Source organism: Talpa europaea (genome assembly GCF_964194135.1).
Source record: "Talpa europaea genome assembly, chromosome: 9".
NCBI classification, from domain to species: domain Eukaryota; kingdom Metazoa; phylum Chordata; class Mammalia; order Eulipotyphla; family Talpidae; genus Talpa; species Talpa europaea.
This window is the reverse complement of record NC_140076.1, coordinates 25,035,909-25,058,215: the sequence shown is the minus strand read 5'-3', so window position 1 is coordinate 25,058,215 and position 22,307 is coordinate 25,035,909.

The window sequence follows — 22,307 nt, the reverse complement described above, 5'->3', positions numbered from 1 at the left end:
ATGTAAGGCTGAAACCATAAAATACATAGAAGAAATCATAGGCAAAATACTCTGTGATATAGGCTTCAGTGATGTCTTTGGGTATTTATCTCCAACATCAAGAAAGCAAAAGAGAATATACACAATTGGGAACTCCATCAAACTGAAAAGCTTCTACACAGCAAGAGAAACTAGCAGTAAAACAAAAAGACATCATACTGAGTGGGGGTAAATATTTAAACACCATACATCTACAAGGGGCAAATATCCAAGCTCTACAAAGAACTCATACAGCTCAAAAAAAAAAAAAAAAAAAAAAAGAAGAAAGAAAGAAAAGAAATAGCCCAATCAGAACCTGAACAGAAGAGCTAAATAGGTACTTCTGCAAAGAAGACATGCAGATAGCAGACACATGAAAAAATGGCTCATCATCATTTATCATTAAAGAAATGCAATCAAAATCACAATGAAATACCACCCCACACCTGTGAGAATAGTCCATATCACAAAGACCAGAAACAAGTGTTGATGAGGATGTGGAGAAAAAGGAACCCTCAGACACTGTTTGTAAAACTGTAGACTGGTCTAGCACCTATGGAAAACAGTAGGGAGATTTCTCAAAATACTGCATATAGATCTACCATATGATCCAACAATTCCATTCCTAGGTATCTACTCAAGGAATACAGAAACACTAATTCTGAGGGATATATGCACTTCTATATTCATTCTAACACTGTAGTAGCTAAGCTATGGAAACAACCTAAGTGCCCCAAAACAGAGGAATGAATAAAGATATATATACATAATGGAACAATGGAATACTACTCAGCTATAAAATAAATAAATATATATATTTATATATATATATATATATATATATATATATATATATATACACTCTTGCTGTTTCAACAACATGGATGGACCTTAAGTTGATTATAATAAATAAGTTAAAAAGTGAAAGACAGATATTGGATGGTTTATCTCCTCTGTGGAATATAAATAAAAAGTACACAGGCGGGGCCTCCCTGGTGGTGCAAGGGGTTAAGACGCAACCTATGAAGCTATCCGCAGCCACTGCAGCATGAATTCGATCCCCAGCAGGCAAGCAACCCACATGGCGCGGCAGACCTCTCCTGGCTCGCCCACTGCTCCCCTCAGCAGTGTATTTCAGTTGGTCTGTCTGTTCTGTTCCCCACTCTGTTTCTGGTGAATCCTCTCACTGTCTGCACCTCTGGCCTATACTTCCATTCTTGTATGCATAAATAAATAAATCTTTAAAAAAATACACAGGTAAAATGTGATAGGAACATACCTAAAGCTCTGTGAAAGAATATAATGGCTGCCAGAAGGAACAAGGAAGAGAGGAGGCAATGGAGGAGGGAGGCAGATTAGGTATGGGCATGGGTGGCTTGGTGGAGAGTGAGTGAAATGTGCACATATGGAAGAACAAAAATGTAACCCCAACAGTTATATTTTTTAAAAAAAAGGAAATTGTGGGGCCTCCCTCGTGGTTGAGTGGTTGAGTAGTGGTTGAGTGCTGGGTTGCGAAACTGCCCTCAGCCTATGAGGCACTGGTTCGATCCCCAGCTGCTCCCCGGCCACCGGAGGAGGGTCCCACATGGCGTGCAGACCTCTCCTGCCGCCCGCTGCTCCCCTCAGCAGTGTACTTCGGTCCTTCTGCCTGCTCTGCTCCCCGCTCTGGCTCTGGTGAATTCTCTCACCCTCCTGCGCTTCTGACTGTACCCAGTGCTTGTATAAATAAATAAATAAATGAATCTTTAAAAAATAAATAAAATGTTTTTTTTTAAAAAAAAAAAGGAAATTGTGGAATATATACTCAGTGGAATACTGCTCAGCTATCAAAAAAGATTAAATAGGGCCTTTTTGGACAAAATGGATGGATCTTGAGGTGATTATATACTAAGTGAAATAACTCAGAAAGTGAACGACAGATGCCAAATAGTCTCAATCATTTGTAGAATATAAATAAAGAATGCATACTGGTAAAGCACAGCAAAAATAATTTGTGTACTCTCTGAAACATGCTGTTTATCAGTGGGAGTGGGGTGGGGGAAGGGCACAGGGGAGGGAAGGGGCTAAGTCTTTGTCACAGGAGCACTGGTGGAGGGTAAGTGAGGCATGTGCGCATGAGGTGTGATAATGTACACCCAAAGTTATATAGTATGAAAATGTCAAATTTATATTAAAACTTGAAAAATTAAAAAAATAAGGAACATAGAAATAGAATGGTAAGAAAATGTCGAGTAAACACTTTGCATCTATATACAGTAAGATAGTTTCTTAAGAAGTAGCAGGAGGCCTCCCCTGTGGCACAGCGGTTGAGCGCTGGGTTGCGAAGCTGCCCGCAGCCTCTGCAGTGCTGGTTCGATCCCCGGCCACCGGTGAGGGTCCCACATGGCGCACAGACCTCTTCTGCTGCACCCACTGCTCCTCTCAGCAGTGTACTTAGTCAATCTGCCTGTTCTGCTCCCCACTCTGGCTCTGGTGAATTCTCTCACCCTCCTGTGTGTCTGACTATACCCAGTGCTTGTATAAATAAATAAATAAATCTTTAAAAAAAAAAAAACTTTAAAAAAAGTAGCAGGGCATGATGATGATGATGATGATGATGCAACAATGCAATTAACATTGAGTGTTTGTGCCATTTACCGTTATATGCCATGTACTATTCTGAGTGCTTTATATGTGATCCAGGTAATCTTGCCAGCAACTGTAGGAGTAATTGTTGTTACTGTGTTTATTTCACAGATGAGGAAACTGGGACACAGGAGATTTAATTACTTAACCAAGGTTATACAACTAGGAAGTGATAGAACAAAATCTGAACGCAGGCTCTCTGGCTACAGATTATACTAGAGGAAGGAAATCTGGGGATAGTTGGTAAAACACCCTTAAGCTTGGAGTAAGGTAATTTCTTTGGGAGATTAGGAGAAGTGTACTATCCTGCCATAATAAAGAGAAAATGAACAAACCATAGGAGAATAATATTGGAAGACAGTGTCCAACTAGATAAAATATACTATGGGTTAGGCAGATGGGAGGGAAAGTAGAAGTGAAATGTGGCAGATGCATTATCCAGTGAAACATGCTGCACAGATAGTCATTGAGTTTAACCTTGATGAGACCAGAAAGCAGTTAACTTTCTTGTACATATGAAATCTGTCTTTAAATGCCTGAAAAACGGGCTTACTCAATTGAGATAGAGATTTGCAGTGATTTTTCAAGGAGGTATAGGGGCATTTAACACCTTCCCCCACACACACCCAATATATCATAATCATACAGTTGTCAAATCATTACACATACAATTTCCTTGATTCTGGTTTTTTCCTCTATTCCTTTAGGGGGATGAAACCTATCACCCCTTTAGAGCACTTTAAAAAGAGTGTGTGTGTGTGTGTGTGTGTGTGTATTAAAATAATAAATACATTGTGAAAAATCACCAACAGGTATGACCGATGAAAGGGGAAAATTTCCTTCCCATTATCATCTTGTTCTCTAGAGAGAATCTCTCTTAAAATTTGGTTGTATTTGAAACTGTTTTTACTGATGGAAATGTGCTGGAATTCTGTCATGGTTATTGAGATAGAAAAATATTGAGAATCACTTCCCTAATGCCAAGAATGGAAGGAATGGAAAGGAGATGTTGGAGCTTTATCACTGGAAGTGTAAGACTTGTAGAAATGCTAGAAAGAAGATGCAAGCATTGGCCAGGATTGGTGGGATTAGAGACAGGAGAAGGAGGAGGCATTGAACTAAATGACTTTTAACATCCCTTTCAAACCTGTAATTCTGTGTTTTTACCAACAGACTGATAACCCAACCCAAAGGAAAAGACTCCAGTGTAATTTTGAGATAGTTGACTTGAGTGGAAGAAAAAGTGGTGTAAGAGAAAATTCAATATATAAAATTTGAATTTATAGAACAAGTTACTTTATTTGTATAAAAATTTCTTTTAACCATCTTGTGCTCAAAATACACTTCCATTTTTTATTAAAAATCACTTGCCATCAGGGAAATGCAAATCAAAACTACCATGAGATACCATCTTACACCAGTGAGAATGGCACATATTAAAAAAACTAGCAACAACAAATGCTGGCGAGGGTGTGGAGAAAAAGGAACTCTTCTGCACTGTTGGTGGGAGTGCAAACTGGTCCAACCACTGTGGAGAGCTGTGTGGAGATTTCTGGACCTACTAAACATAGAGCTTCCATATGATCCAGCAATTCCACTCCTAGGTATTTACCCAAAGGACACAGAAACATCAATTCCAAAGAACACCTGCACCCCTATGTTTATAGCAGCACTGTTTACAATAGCTAAGCTTTGGAAACAACCCAAATGCCCAAAAATAGATGACTGGATCAAGAAGATGTGGTACATATATACCATGGAATATTACTCAGCATTCAAAAAAGATAAACACATGCAATTTGCAGCAACATGGATGGCACTGGAAGGGATCATGCTCAGCGAAATAAGCCAAAAAGAAAAAGAAAAATACCGGATGGTCTCACTCATAGCAGGAATCTAGAAAACTTAAATAAGGGACCAGGAAAATGAATAACTATAAGAAAGTGAAAATCAAAATCAACAGAAAACTATGAACCAGAGACACTTTTAGGGGGGCGGGGGCGGGAGGGGAGGGATTGGGGTCAGAATGGGGGGGCTGCAATTGTATGGGGAATATAACAATAAAATTTATAAAAAAAAAAAAGACAAAAGAGAAGAAAAAAAATTCCATTTATACTTAACTTTTTAGGACTGTATGTACTGTGTAAAATAAAGTTCAGTATACATTGTTCATTATTTCAAAGAAAGTCTTTCAAAGTATCTACCAGGTTAAATTGTAGTGGATATGAACTGGGCCCCTGCTGCTACTATTCCATAACCTAATAATATAATGGAATTTAGAAGGGACCTTACAGATCATGAGTGAAGTTCAATACCTTCATTTTATAAATGAGGAAAGTAAAAACTAAAGATAATATATTACTGGCTTAGAATCTCACAGTACCCTGGCTAGCCATAAGGTATGTAAAGTGCCTACCATAGTCCCAGTAAGTGGTAAATACAGAAGCAGAAAGGAAAGAAGGTGCTTTTGTTATTTCTTCTGTCCCTTACCACGCACACTTCTATAAGCGTTCGGAGATAAACACGTGCATACACATATTCATTCCATGCTATAAACCTAAGGCTGCACAGCGATGTAATGATGAACTCAGTAATTGCATACTCCTATGAAATTATAGGCTCTCAGATTGGAAAAGACCTTTAAAGGTTACCTAATCCAGTCTCTCTTTCTTCTCATGATTTAACATCTCCAAAAGGTTATCTTACCTCTGTTTCCATACCCTCAATGAGGACAGATTCATACCTTCCCTTTCCGGAGACTTCATCCCATTGTTGGATGCCTCTGATTGCCAGCATTCTTCCTAATGAGATGAAACCTGTTTATTTGTATCTAGTCTCTTGAAGTTACAACAGAGTAAAGCAAATCTCATCTCTCCTCAACATGACAACACTCCTCATATTTGAAAACAGCTCTCATTTTTACCTTGAGTTTTTACTTTTTCTGGTTAAATCTCTCTACTTTCTTAAATCCTCACTAGCCTTGATGCTTTCCTTTAAATGAGAGTTGCACCTATATTTCATTCAGAGTATAGGAGCTAGATTTGAACAGAAAGCTCTCTACCTATGAAGTGTTTGGATGGACTAATAGAGTGGATCATCCAGTACTGTCATCTCTCCTTCATTCTGTATACTGACTGAATGATGATGATAATGATGGGTGGTGGAATGCATTACTTATTTCATGAATCAGATCCATATATGTGTGTCAGGAAGTATGATGCCGCATCATTGGTACCACTAAACATCTGTGTGCAAGAAGCATGAAGCAAAGAATTCTAATAGTATTAGATTCCTTTTGTTCTGGATCACACCTCTATAAGCCTCTGGAAAGTGTGTGTGTGTGTCTGTGTGTATCATTCTACTAAGACTGCCTGAGACAAAGAGAGTTACGTCTTCTCTGCATTTTCATTAGCCGTTCATTGCTACTGCTTTGCTTGTTAAAGGAATTACTGGTGTGCTCTGGGGTTCTTTTCTGTGTGTACACACACGCCAAGATGTGTAATTGCTATAGAGGGAGTGGGGAGTGGGATAATCACCAAGGAGAGATCTGCTTCATCTTCTTTGTTCACATCTGCTGCAAGCACAAGACAGGATTTACTGCTCTTTTTGAGAAAGGGATTGCCTAGCTTTCTTCCCCTCCCCCACCTCTTTTGACAGCTCGTCCCAGATGAATATTACCATCTCATTACACTTATCTCTGAATAAAGTACAGTAAATGAAGGCCTGCTGAAGGTGGAAAATCAGCTGAAAGGCACTAGGAATACTCGCTAATAAGGAAGAATGGCTAATCAGTGGCACATCCCAGACTAGTCCTCTGTCTCCTGACTGCCCTGTAGCTTATACTCCATGACCACAGTGGACAAGTATTCTGCTCCCAGCTTTTCTATTTTGATTTCATGCATATTGGCATAGGATGATGGTTTATCACAAGCACAGCTACTAATTTAACTCCAAAGGAATTCTGTATTGTTTTAATAGTTTTTAGAAGTACATTTGATACATTTTCTGGTTTCTAGTTTCCATTTCTGGAGGAAATAACCCTCTCCTGGTTCCTTCTCCCCTCCCTCCCCATTCTCTCTGATTGGTGTGTGCCTGCAAACTTGTATGCTACTTTTGTGTTTTCCAAGTTCTATGTATTTTTAAAACGTGGTACCTCTGGACACCCTCTATTTAATCTAGTTTTACATAATCAAATCCCAGACCATGCCCAATCTTATTCATTATACATATTAAGTTAACAGACATCAGTGCTTCAGTTTTTCCTGTAATAGAATGGGTAAGATATTTACATTCACACCTGGTTGTAGTTATACCCAAGGCAAGGCTATTTTATGTTAGAAACAAATCTAAGGTTCCCAATTTGTGAATTTGTTGTTGTTTTTAATAGAGAAAGGAAGTGAAGTTAAAAAGTGTGATTTGAGTGCAAATCACCACTTTTCTATTCAGTGTTAATTTAACCTCTCTATCATTTCCTCATTAGTAAGGAGGGTAATGGTATCATATTATGTGGTATCATACCGATGAGGATTCAACAAGATGCTATTTTTTAAATACCTAGCATAAATTAATCTGCCACGTAGTAAACACTTAAAAATAATAGATGTGTTACTGTTTACAATAGATAAACTATGGAAACAACCCAAATGCCCAAAAATAGATGACTAGGTCAAGAAGATGTGTTATTTATACGCAATGGCATATTACTCAGCAATCAAAAAAGATAAACCCATGCCTTTCACAGAAACATGAATAGAGCGGGAAGGGATTATGCTCAGCAAAATAGGCCAGAAAGAAAAATACTGAATGGTTTCACTCATAGGAATGTAGAGGCTCCAAATAAGGGATCAGGGGAAAAAAGTAATTATAAAGTATAAATCAAAATCAACAGGCAACTATAAACCAGAGACATTCTGCTGGGGGGGAGGGAGGGAGTAGAATCAAAACAGGGGTGGGAGGAGCACAAGGGACTGTGGTGATGGTATACGGGTGAATTGGTGGTGGGAATCTCACGGGGACTATACCTGAGACAAGAAAGCATATATTGTACAAAAATGAAGAATGATGTAAAAAATATATAAAATAATAATAAAAATAATAGCTGTATGATATCAGTGATAATTGTTATTGTTAAGATACAAGTGATAATTTTACAACTGATTTTTATCAGTGTTAAGTATGAAGAATTTTTCCTCCTCTTTTCTTCAAGTGATGGCCTATTATGATTGTTTTTTCGTATTTTGAAAAAATACTTCCATAGCCTTATAGATAGTCCTACACCATAATATCTTCTGCTTAATGGTTTCCAGAAATACTAGAATTTTTGCATTCTCTAGTTCTGCAGTGTCCAATACAGTAGTCACTGGCCATCTGATATTTAAAGTTAATACAAATGAAGTACAATTAAAAATGCAACTCCTCAGTCACCTTAGCCACATTTATAGTGCTGCATAGCCACATATGACTAGTAGATGCCAGTTGGAGATACAGATATAGAACATTTCCATTATTGCAGAAAGTCCTGTTGGATAGTATTCTTTAGCAATCACTAGTCTATCTCTTGTGTGCTTTCCTCAGAAATCAAAGGTGTATTTTATAGAATGTTCCAGAGACTACTCTCTTAGTGTTTTAGGGCTCTGGGCAAATCTATTTTGAGGACTTAGGTTATTCTTCCTTTTCTAGTCCCTGTGTTAACTGCTGTCTTTGGGACAAGTACAAGTACTTTCACTCCCCCAAGATCACATTGTCATAATTTTTAAAGATCTCAGCCAACCATAAGAGGAAGCCTTGTTAGTTGGAAACTGTTTCTATTCAGTATGTGCATAGGACCCATAACAAATACCTGTAGTCTTTATTTCATAAATATTGAGAATTAGTTAAGCTTGTGGTACTTGCTATGAGGTACTGTCTAACCCCGATAGTCTAATAAGCAAAAATAAATAGTATCTAAACATTCTTTTCTTTTATGTAGCCCAATTTGTTAATAGTTAAAAGTCTCAGAACTTTATAGGGTAATAAATATCCGCCTTCCTTCCCACTCCCATTTTACAGATGGAGAAACTAATTGAGAAACTGATTTATCAAAGGTCAGAGCAAGGTATTGGTGGATCCAGGGATAAATCCCAACCCTCTTAACTCCTGATCAGTTTTTAGTTCTTTGACTATGCAGCGTAATGGTAAGTATCTTTTTACTCTACCCTTGAGGTAAGAGGGATTAAGAAATTTAGCAAGGACAGAATTTAAGGAATTCCTTATTACTAATTAAATAATCCAGTAGCCTTTTCTTTAAGCCATGATGTCATTTTTGTCTTAGCATGAATTTTCCACGTAAGAGAGGAGGTTGGAAGTTTTGCTTTCTAAACATGAAAAATATTTCTGTAGCAGTTCAACTACATTATTGTTAAGAAAGGAATGAAAGAAAAACCTATTATTAAATGAATTTGCTCTCTGTTGGGCACCATGGTAAATACTTTCATAATAGCTTACTTAATTGTCATTAAAATGTATAGCCAATTCTGGACGATGTGCATTCTTACCATTTTTATATTGTTATTTTTAATATCAATTGGATTAAATATAAAAAAATCTTTTCTTGAAGAGTCTAGATTCTAAATAAAATTTGAGTTTTACAGATGCTAAAAACCTTATTATATATCCTTAAAGATAAAATCTTTTTATGTTTAAACATGGTTTTCTAGTTTATAATGTCTTCTCACTTTTTTATCCCTTCCTTGGGAAATTCTAAAGTAAGATGATTTGTCTTGCTGAGATAAGCTTGCTTTTTCATTTACCACTAAAATCATACTTTCTCTAAAACCTTTTCTATTTCTATGTCTAAAAAGTCATGTTTCTTTAATTACTAGGTAGGTTGAGCAACCAAGTCACATGAAAATTAGGGTGTAATGGATCTCTAGAGTCATTAGTATTACCCTATAGGCCATTAGTATTACCCATGGATTTGTTCTAGCTTATTGTAGATCTGCTTTATCTGCTATAGTTAAAGGGATAGCCACTAACATTAATCACATTTTACTTCTTATATACCCACTACTTGCCTTCTGTTCTAGCCACATTGGACTGCAGTTGGTCAACATGGCACTGCCCAATGGATACAATGCAAATTACACTGTAATTTTTAAATTTTCCGGTAACCACACTGAAAAAAGTAAAAAGAAACAGGAGAAATTAATTTTAGTAACATTTTATTTAGCCTAATGTATCTAAAATATTATTTTGAACTCTAACCAATATAAAAATGTATGAGCTAATCTACATTCCTTTTTTCATATGTAGTCTTAAAAATCTGCTGTATGTTTTAGTTATAGCACATCTCAATACAGACACTAAGTTTTATCAGAAATGCTTGATATGTATTTAGACTTCAAAAAATTTACAGTTGAAAAAGTAGATTCTCATAACCAGTTTTATTCCATACTTTCCCAGTAACTGAACTGAATTAGTTCTTAAATTTAAATTGATAAATTTGTTTTTAAATTAATACAAATTAAAACAAAAGTATTCACTTCTTAGTCACTAGCCACATTTCAAGTGCTCAATATCTAGTTTACAGGGTTTTAGTATTTTGCTTAGTGATATATCTTTAGTGCTGAGAGTAATGCCCGATAAATAGCAGATGTTTATTGAATTAATAAACCTACATAAGCAGGGTTCAGGGCATTAATTCAATTGCATTTTTTATTTGTGGGTTTTCTCCCTTTGTGAACATACACATGCATTTCATTGCTGTTGTCTGTGGGCAGCCCTTCCCCTCTGTGGGCACTGTTGAACTTTCTGAATCTCAGATTCCTTACCTATAAAAAAGTAATTGATAATGCTTGAAGTTATATATATGAAGATGTTGGGGGTTCTTGGGTCCCTCTGAGAATGAATTTGGCAGTCTCCCTTTCAGTGGCACGCGGCAAGTTTATTAAGAAAAATGAACTCCTGCATAGACACAGGCAGGTAGAAAACTGCATTTTGAAAAAGACAGGTGTATTAAGGGGAAAAAAGACATTTGCATAGAAACAAATGGGCAAACAGCTATATTTTGAAAGGGACAGATTCATTAAGAAAAAGACACGTGCAGGTGGACAAAGAGCTTTGTTTTGCCAGAGCATAAGGTGTTCTTATGTATTTTTCTTTGATGGGATTTATTACTCTGGGATGGGTTGGATTGGTATTTGTAAAGACTGATAACCCTTTCTACCCCTCCCTCTGGTTTTTGACCTTAGGAAAACTTGAATCCTAAATTTTCTACTCTAACCTTCCATCAGAAATCCCTGGTACTCGGCCTCATGTATGGTAATGACAGGTATTATTTTAATCTGAAATTGAATCAGTGCGGCAACCTCTGACCCTCCCGGTATCCCAGAAAATTGCAAGTTCATTTTTAAATTTATTATTTTTAATTATTTATAGAGTATATGTAACATAAAATTTATCCTCTTCAGTGATATTAAATACGTTTACATTGTTGTACAACCATTACCATACTCTTGCTCCAGAATTTTTTTATCTTGCAAAACTGAATGAAGCTCTGGACCCAATAAAGCTCATTTTAAATATTAACTTAGGATAAATCGTGATTGAAACAGTAAAGCAGTAGTGGACAAAGATTACATATACTAAAATATATATAAACGTGTGACTTTTACATTACTTACAGTTTTAGATACGTTTTTAGTTATTCTTCATTAACATGAATAATTAATAACCATAACTAACCATAGTGTCTAAGTATTAATCTGTCAGTATTGTTTTGATGAGGGCATGCATTTAAATATTGACTTCTGTATAATTTTTCTCTCATTACATAACTTTCTGAGTTTGGAAAACAGACAGTTTTGTTTGAGTACTTACTGTTTGCCAGGAATACTGACTGTCTTAATAATACTTATCTCTTATTTCTCTGACACACTGTGACAGACTGGAAATAGAAGGCAGACTCTGCTTAGGGGTGTTAACTAGAAAGCTATCGCAAAGTAACATTTATTCTGGACAATGATAAGTAAACAGGAAGCTCCCAGGTAGAGGGATGGGAGGGAAGAGTTCAGAGATAGGAGAGTATGGGATGTTTATTATATTTGGATATAATTTAGGGCTTGATATTTGAAGACTTTTTTTAAAAAGATTTTTATTTATACAAGAACCGGAGTACAGGCCAGATGTGCGGGAGGGTGAGAGTATTCACCAGAGACAGAGCAGGGAACAGAACAGGCAGACTGACAAAATACACTGCTGAGGGGAGCAGCGGGTGAGACAGGAGAGGTCTACTGCACCATGTGGGTTTCTCCCCCGCTGGCTGGGACAGAATCATGCTGTAGAGGCTGCGGACAGCCTCACAGTACGGCACTCAACCGCCTGCGCCACCAGGGATGCCCCATATTTGAAGACTTTTTAATGGAGCAATAACAAGTTTAATATATATATTTTAAAAATTTATATTAAAGTGGATTGGAAAGGATTGAAATCAGAGGAATTAAGTAACTTTATTGGTCAAAGTGAGAAATAATGAAATCTTAAATGCAGATAAGTTCAGGGGTGGTACAACAGAGGAGATGGTGGTTTAAGAGATAAAATTAACAGTATTAGTTTTGGAGGGCAAGGGAGAGCAAGCATGAAGGAAGATTCCAGTTTTCTCATTTGTTACTGTTAACTGGTGTACTGCCGGGAGAAGGGGAATAAAATAAAACTGGTTATTTAAAAATAGTAGCTTAATATCATAATACATTCTGAAACAGGGCTATTCTTAGAATGTTTTGAAAAATTATAGGTGACTAGCTCTTTTTAATGGCTAACATCAGGTACTATATTCTGTTCATTTAGGAATTGATATAGGGTCAGTTACCTAATCCCCTTGAGTAATTTATGGTGATGCTTAAAAGTTAGCATTTTTTAATATAATTGTTTCCTTTTCTTCTTTTGATGTTGCTTTCCAGATTCTACTGATATGTGCCAGTGGTTTCAAACATTTCTTCTCAGAAATTCCTTTCTTTTTGTCTTTATTTGATGCTTTTCTTTCCAAGTAAGCTTGCTAGCTTATTTTGTTCATATTCTTTGGCAGTTAAGTTTGGCTTTCTTTTTTTCCCCACTCTCTTTACTGGAGTGTTGTTTTGTTGTTTTCCTAAACAGCACTGGTTGCTTTTGATAATTATTTTAACATTAATGATCTTGTAGCCTGGTTTCTATTTAGTATTGCTTCCTTGACTTAGTTTTGTGTATATTTAAGTGATATAATAGTAAAAATTTGTGTGTAATTGAAATGTATATTGTGTATTTTTTAAGAATACATTTTTTCTAATTATAAAAATGTGAGAAGTTTTAAACAAATTTAATTATTATACCCTAATGTCTCTTCTCTGTCAGCAAATTTTAAACCTGGTCAAATTTGTAATCTTTATTAATGATCTAGAGGAAAATAAACAACAGGTTATTTGGAAGGCAGATGACATCAAACTGGAAGAAAAGGCAAAACCCTTCACATGGGCACTGACCAATATAATAGGAATGTAGTTTTAAAAGAAGTCTGTAACAGGCAAATCAGAAAAGTGACAATAGCCAGATTCTGCATATCTTTGAAAGACACCCTTAATTCAGTGGAAGCTTTTAGAGGTCCCTAAGCAGACAATTGACATTGTTTCATATTTTGAAATGCTCACTCTCACCCCTATGTGGAGAGTAAGTTGGAGTGCCACAGGAGTAAAAGCAGGAAAAGTTAGCAGGCTATTATAATGGTCCAGGTAAAATAATGGTGACTTGAACTAGAGTGCGTGAATAATGGGGTAGATTTGCCCAGCAGCACTTACTGATGGATTGACTGTACATATAAAGGAAATAGTTGCATCAAGAATAATTGAGGGAATTTTTCTTGAGCATTTGAGTGATGGAGTTACTATTTGCCTGTGTTTGGAAAGATGAAAAGGTTGACAAAGATATTTTGGTCTTGTTAAGTTTGAAATATCCAATTGATAACCATTTATAGGCCATTTATTTTTTCTTTTTTTTTTATTATTTTTTAAAGATTTATTTATTTATTTATACAAGTACCGGGTACAGTCAGAAGCGTGGGATGGTGAGAGAATTCACCAGAGCCAGAGCGGGGAACAGAACAGGCAGAGTGACGAAATACACTGCTGAGGGGAGCAGTGGGTGCGGTAGAAGAGGTCTGTCGCGCCATGTGGGACCCTCGCTGGCAGCTGGGGATCGAACCGGCACTGCAGAGACTGCGGGCAGCTTCGCAGCCCAGCTCTCAACCACTGCGCCAGCAGGGGAGGCCCTTATAGGCCATTTAGAGATGGCCTGTAAGTATTGTATTATGTGAATGTGGAATTCCAAGAAGAGACCAATACTGGTGATATAAATTTGGGAGTAATCTCAACTTGAGTTGTGAGCAGGAAAAACCCTATTTTAATTAGGAAATAGCATGAAGAAATAATAAGGCAGTGACAACTCTTAAAACATATTTTTCCGGGCTTCCCTGGTGGCCCACGGGGTTAAGCACAGCACCATGAAGCAATCCGCATCTCTGCAGCAAGATTTCAATCACTGGCCAGCCAAGGAGCTACCCACATGGTGAGGCAGACCTCTCCTGACTCGCCCGCTGCTTCCTTCAGCAGTGTATTTCGGTCAGTCTGCCTGTTCTGTTCCCCATTCTGTCTCTGGTGAATCCTCTCACCCCCAGCATCTCTGGCCTGCACCCCAGTTCTTGTATGCATAAATAAATCTTTTAAAAAAATTTTCCTATTAAGGAGAGCAGAGAAATAAAAGAATATAGCTGGAGGGATAAATTAGCATTAAGAGTATTGGGGTGAGGGTATATGTTTAGATTTTTTATATGTGTATTTATTTTGATAGGAGACAATGGAGGAATAAGAATGCTAATGTAAATGCTTTATTAGAAAGAGAACGTAGTTGTCCCTTGAACAATATGAGTTTGAACTGTACAGGTCCACTTATACACAGATTTTCTTGTGAACAGATAATGTAAACTGTTCACAAAAGTTTCTGTTATAACAGGTGATTTAAACTTTCAGTATTGATACAATCCAGTGCTGTAAATGTATTTTCTCTTCCTTATTTTCTTTTCTCTATCTCACTTTATTCTAAGGATACAGTATATAGTACATGTAGCATAAAATATGTATTATTCAACTGTTATTGGTAAGCCTTTTGTGCAACATTAAGTTTGGGGCAGAGTCAAAAGTTAGGTAGATTTTTGACTGTGGGGGGAAGCGGGTGCAGCACTCCTAATCCCTGCATTTTTCAAGGGTTAACTGTATTTACAAAGTCCTTAAGAGGATAAGAGGGAATGGAATCTGGACCCAAAATAAAGGGTTGACTTTTAGAGACATTTTATCCACAACAACAGGGGAGAAATCAGAAAGAAAAATGAGGGAGTAGTTTCATTCATTCACCAAACATTAACTGAATACTGCTCCTATACTATCCATCTGTACTTTCCCAAAGTCTGTTCTTTCCAAAAACAAGTCACATATGAAAGTCTTCTACCCTTTATTTGTTTTCTCAATGAAGCCTGAATTAAGGTCATCCCTTAAGAGAAAAGGTGAGGGAAGGAATGTTTGGAGTAAAGAAGAAGAAAATATATGAATTTATTATTTTTTTTGAAAGTAGAAAGCATAGTAGGGAATTGTGGTGTGATTTCTAGGCATCATTCGTGACATTTGATAATGAATGGCCATGAGTTTAAATTTAGTGAGACCTATACATTTGGCATTTGTTTTTCTTCAGCACTCATGAGCTGCTGCAGTAGGCATAGTTAAGTGGATAAGTGGTGTTAACTAACATTAGGACTGAGACTTTCCTAGGCAAATCTGACCAAAAAAAAGAAGGGAGTTAAGAAAGCCCTCCTTCAACTTTCCTGCGCTGTTGGTGGGAGTGCAAAATGGTCCAACCACTGTGGAAAGCTGTGTGGAGATTTCTTGACCTGCTAAAGATAGAGCTTCCATGTGATCCAGCAACTCCACTCCTAGGTATTTACCCAAAGGACACAGAAACATTAATTCAAAAGGGCACCTGCATCCCTGTGTTTTTAGCAGCACTATTTGCAATAGCTGAGCTTTGGAAACAACCCAAATGCCCAAAAATAGATGATTGGATCAAGAAGATGTGGTACATATACACAATGGAATATTGCTTAGTAATCAAAAAAGATAAACTCATGCAATTTGCAGCAACATGGATGGAATTGGAAGGGATCATGTTCAGCGAAATAAGCCAGAAAGAAAAAGAAAAATACCGGATGGTCTCACTCATGGCAGGAATCTAGAAAACCTAAATAAGGGACCAGGAAAAGACTAATTGCAATAAAGTAAAAATCAAAATCAACAAGCGACTACAGACCAGAGACACACTACAGTGGGGGGTGGGGAGAGAAGAGGGATTAGGGTCAGAAAAAGGGGGTGGGAATTGTATGGGGAATATAACCAAAATGAAAATGCATACATTATGCAAAAATGAAAAATGATGTAAGAATTATATGAAATAAAATAATTCATAAAAAAAGAAAGCCCTCCTTCCAAAATATTTTGTAACTATGCATAATGACAAATATTAGACTTATTATGGTGATCATGTTGAAGATACGCAAATATCAAAATCATTATGTTGTATACCTGAAACTAATAAAATCTTATGTGTCAGTTATACTTCAATTTTTAAAAAAATGTTTGCTGGGGAGTGGTATTAATGAAGGACCATGGAGTCTGACCAGGGTAAGAAAAGTAAAAATAAAGCAAGAAGATGGATAATGAATATGGCAAGTGGTAAGGGCAGACAGATCTAAATTTTAAAACAAGAAAAATGAGCTTCCATTGTATTAGTAATCATCTTATTTATAGAAAATTTGAAACAGTAAGATTAGATAGTACTACTACTGCCAGAGATAAACAATTGATTCTGTCATTTCCTATCTTTATATAATTTTTCTAGTAATAACTTTCAAGTGTTGTTTTATTTTGCTGGGGCTGTCATAACAGAAAGTAAAAACTGAGAGATTTTTTTCCCCCTCGCAGTTCTGGAGGCTGCAAGTCCAAGATAAAGGTGTTGGCAGGATTGGTTTTTTTCCTCAGGCTCTTAGGTTTCTCTCTTGTATCTTCATGTGATGCTTCCTCTGTGCCTGTGTCCACATTTTGTCTTCTTGTAAGGACACAAATCACATTGGACTTGGACCCACCCTAATGACTTTATTTTACTAAATTAATTTTTATTAACCCTTTTTCCAAAAACAGTCACATTCTAAAACAGTGGAGCGGGAGAACATCAACATAAATTGAGAGGTGGGGAGGAGAGCTTAATTCAGCTCTTGACAACGATGTTCTTTGCTTATAGTTTTTCATGTAATTTATATTTCTTGAATATCATTTTAATATACCAAATTTTTCCAGATAACATAACTTCAGCGTTTTCCATTTTGTTATGTAGCCTTTATAAAAATGTGATTATTGCAAAATACTTGGCCAAGTGAATGTATTGCAATATTTTAGTCTAAGATTCTGTTTTGAACAGTTATTATACCAAATACTAAAACATTTTAAAACTTTTTTCCAATATTTTGTATTATTTCTTAAAATAGAATTTCACAACTAGACTACTTTATCAAAATAGATGCATTCTGCTAAATCCTGTGTTTAAATCCTATGTTTTCTCTCTTTCTGCAGTAATAGACTGGAATGATGTTAGAAAACACAAATATAGTCATCTGTCAGAGTCTGCATCCCAATGTCAAGGTAAGGAAAAAACTCTTGTTTAGCAAGAAAAAAATCATAGTTGATGTCTCTTATAAACCTTTGCTCTTAGAGATCTGAGTGTACAAAAAACTCACTTGTTAAAGCAAAAACAAATATTGTAATGTATAGAGGTATCTGTCAAGAGAAGTATGCTTTGTTTTGAGCTAAAAATCAGGAAACTTAAATTTTGAGTATAGACAGGTAACTTGGTAACTTTAGGCACAGCTACTTAGCCTCTCTGGATTTCCACAGTTTTCAGATATTAGACTTGGGAGTAAGGCAGAATTGGTGGTGAACTTCCACAACAACTACTAATAAACTCAATAGCTTTGAAAAGAGAATTGGACTAGGTGAACTCTCAAGCCCTCATTTTACCCCAGAACTTCACCTTCCTGTCATTTTGGTATGTTTGTCATGGTGACTTATGCTGTAACTTTTTTTCTTTAATAGAAGCTACTGACATCCTGGAGCTAGGTAAGTTATTTTTGTATGTTTCTATTAAATAAGGGGAATTACTAAGCCAGGGATTAGATTTTAACTAGGGAAAAAAATCCCATGTGTCTCTGTCTCATAAACTAGTGATTCTAGTGCTCTTATCTCCTAATAAGCCCATTTAATTTACCTTAGCTGTATGTCAGACCATCGTTATCACTGTCCAAACTAAGTAAAAGGGAAGGGGGTTTAATTATACATAGTACAAGGAAAATGAGAATTGAACCAAACTGGAATTAACTTCTTAAAATTCAATAAATGTGGAACTAAAGCCCCTATTTATCCAAAAATCAGAACTTGATGGAATTTTTCCCAAAAGAAATTATTTACTGTATGAGATACAGAGAACTAAAATTAAAACTCAGGATTTTCTATTTTTTTTAAATTAAATAAAAACAAATATTAAAATATTAAATAGCAAGAGTTAAACTAATATTTTTCACTCAGCTTTTAGGGTTCCTATAAAGACATTAATCTTAATTTCTTAGTCTTTGCAAATCCTACATGTTAATATTGAAAACCTGATTATCAATTTTTGTTCAAGTATTTTTACATACTGTGTTACTGCAACTTCATGTGTTCAACTCTTATTATCAATGTCTATTTTCTACCAATGACATACTACTTTTATGATCCATAGGCAAGGAAGATAAAGTAGTCAAACACTAAACTAGGAGTCAGAGCTCCTTTGTACTTTGAAATTGAACCCAGCCACTTAGTATCTTTGTGACTCTGAGCCTTAGTTTTCTGATTTGTAAACTGGTGATAATAATCTGTTTTGCCTGCTTCACGTGGTTGTTAAGATTACATAAGTTAATGGGTATGAAATCATCTTAAAAACTCTTGAATACTTTTCAACTTTGGAAGGTTACTATAATTTTCATTCTGTAAATGACTGTCCTCAGACTTTAGGTTAAATACGTGACATCTTTGAAGTGAAGCATTCTATTAATGTGGGCAGAAAAAATAAATAAAATAAAATAATGCAGGTAAACGGCCTGCCACTTGATAAACAATAAATGATAGCCACTTTTAATTATTCCTTAAAACTTTCCTGGAACTGTCTAGGCCACTGACATCATAGAAAATGCATGGACATAAAATCAGAAAAGCCTTGGTCCAAATTCCTATTCCCCACTTACCAGTTTTTTTGATTTCAAAAAAATTACTTAATCTTTTTGCACCTATAATCTTTAAAATGGAAATAGAACCTACTTTGCAAGTTATAATGAACATGGGAGATAATGAACATAATTTGGCATGGTGCAGGCAAATGTCATTTCTGCTGTTTGTGATTTTGTTGCTGATATGGTAATAGCAATTTCAAGTTCAGTAACAACTTAGGATAATTTATAAACAACTGTTGACAGGAAATTGTGAAAAGTGGATACACTCAAATTAACATAAAGTATATCCACTATTAAATATTGCTTAAAGTTTGAAAGTATTTTTCCTCATGGAAATAGAGGTAGCCCAATCAGAGCTATCATCTGATAAGTTAGTCCTACATATTCATTTTACTCATCAAACACAGAAAGCAGTCCAAAATATAAAATTCAATAGAGTCACAGAACCTTAGAGTTTGGAAGGGGCCTTAAAATAATCTAAGTTGGGGCCTCCCCGGTGGCGCAGCGGTTTAGCGCTGGGTTGCGAAGCTGCCCGAAGCCTCCACGGCGTTGGTTCGATCCCCAGCTGCTCCCAGGCCACTGGAGGAGTGTCCCGCATGGCGCACAGACCTCTCCTGCCACCCGCTGCTCCCCTCAGCAGTGTACTTCGGTCCTTCTGCCTGCTCTGCTCCCCACTCTGGCTCTGGTGAATTCTCTCACCCTCCCGTGCTTCTGACTGTACCCAGTGGCTTGTATAAATAAATAAATCTTTAAAAACAAAAACAAAAAAATCTAAGTTGACCTTGCATTTCAAAACATAACACTGTATATTATAAAATCTCTAAAACAGCTCCTCAATGTTGATGGCCACTTTAACAGCCTCTTTGGGTAACTCACTTCATATTTAGGCAAATGTTTTTGGAACCAAAATCGGTTTCTTTGTAATTCCTATTAGTCTTTCTTTTGGGACCATATAGAATAGTTTGAATGAATTTTTCACTCACTGGCCTCTTGTTGATAGAAAGTAGTTCTTGAGACTATCTTCTCAGTGCACCTTGTGACTTTCCTAATTAGAACCACCTAGATTATTAGTATGGTTTCCTAGCCAGCCTTCCTGCCTCCAACCTGACCCTCTTCTGGTCCATTCTTCATACTAGAGATAGAATTAATCCTTCTGTAAACTGTTCAATTTATTCTTTTCTCACCAGTGTGTTGTGTGAGGTTCTCTGAAACTTGAACACTGCTTTTATCTACAACCCCTTTTCTGAACTACTATTTTTTAACTCCACCCATTAGCTACTCTAAAAGATTCGGTTTTTAGAACTGCTTTTTACTCACTTCTGCGCCTTTATACATGCTTTTATTTCAGTCTGAAGCAAAATTAAAAAAAAAAAAAATCCTCTCACTAATTCCTGCTTTTACAATTTAATCTAGAAGCTTAGGGGACTCCCTGGTGGCGCAAGGGGTTAAGACGCAACCTATGAAGCTGTCCAGAGTCTCTGCAGCGCAAGTTCAATTCCTGGCCGGCCAGGGAGCAACCCACATGGCACAGCAGAACTCTCCCTGACTTGCCCGCTGCTCCCCTCAGCAGTGTATTTCTGTAGATCTGCCTGTTCTGTTCCCCACTCTGTCTCTGGTAAATCCTCTCACCACCCACACCTCTGGCCTGTACCCCAGCTCTTGTATGCATAAATAAATAAATAAATCTTTTAAAAAAATTATCTAGAAGCTTAGAGGCTACTTCCTCTGGGAATCCTTCCATACTCCTCTAGATGCTCCTATAGCACCCTCCATCTCCAAGCATAGCACCTACCACTGTTGATTATACTTGACTGTTTAGTCTCTGCACCTCACTAGACTGAAGCTCTGTGAGGGAAAGATTTTGATTGTGGTTATAACTCCAGAACCCAGCACAATGCTTTGCTACACACTATAAATATCTGTTGGCTAGATGGGAGAGGAAATGACTCTGAGTCTTTACTTTCTTATTCATTTGAATCTTCATTCCTCTTTTAGCTGGTCCTCAGGGAACATCGTTTTCTGTCTCTTCACTCCTTGGGTCCCTTTTAGGCTTAGTGTGTTCTGTTTACCTCAGAGTATAACTCTCCCAAAAATAAATTTAATATCTCAGATGTAATACTACTTGTCCAGAAAAGACTATTACTTACTTGCTGCTACTTTTCATTCACTCAGAAACTTTTATTGAGTCTCTATTATGTTTCACGCACTGTGCTAAATAGTGAAGCTAAAAATATTAGTAAATGGTAGCCCCTGTCATCAAAAAACTTATACGTGAATTACTGTGATTAGATGATTATGAAAGTAAAGGTGTGAGTACATTATAGGAGATAAGGAAATGGTGGGATTTGGGGGAGACAGAATGCTACATAGAAAAAGCATTTTTGCTAAGCCTGAGTCACTGAGTAGGAATGACATAAGCAAAGATAAGGCCTGGGCAGCCAACTTTGTTTTCGGAAGCTCTAAGGTCCTTTCTTTCATTTTGTGATTCTGTTTCTATAAAATCTCCCAAGTAAAGATCTCTCACATTTCAGTATAGCTGCATGGACCATCCCTAGCTAAGTTTCTTTTTCTGTTGCCTACAAGTCCATATCCTTTCAGGTATAGTGAGAAAAACAACAAGAAAAGCACTGAACTTGGTAAAGATAATTTTTATTAAATGACAAGTCTTCAAGTGACTTTTCCTTTTCATCCTTTTATTTTTTACAAAGGAAATTGCATAACATGTTACTGAGGCAGTATGAGAGTTAAAATTTCCCCCCCCCTTTTTTTAAAAGTAATTAGTCTATTCATTTTTTTAATTGAGATAACATTGGTTTATAACACTGTGTTTTAGGAGTACAGAATTACACCTTCTTAAATATATGTCACCACATCACACCTATCACCAAATGCTAATAACCGCAAATGACAATGCAGTGGACTCCCTCTACCTTTTGGCAGCCTCCACCCCATCTGGTAACATCAGATTCCCAGGGTTTGTTTTTGTCTGTTTCTTTGCTTTGTTTTTTATATTCCATATATGAGTGGAAACCATCCAATATTTGTCTTTCTCTTGTGATTTATTTCACTTAGCATAATACCCTCCATTAACATCCAAGTTGCATATGGCGTGATTTCATCTTTTTAAATAATTGAGTAGCATTCCATTGTGTATCTTTATCCACTCATTCATCATTGGTCACTTAGGTTGTTTCCATAACTTGGCTATTGTAACTAGTGTTGCAATGAGCACAGGAATGCATATATCTTTTTTAATTAGGATTTTTATATTCTTTGGATAGATACCTAGGAGTGGAATTGCTGG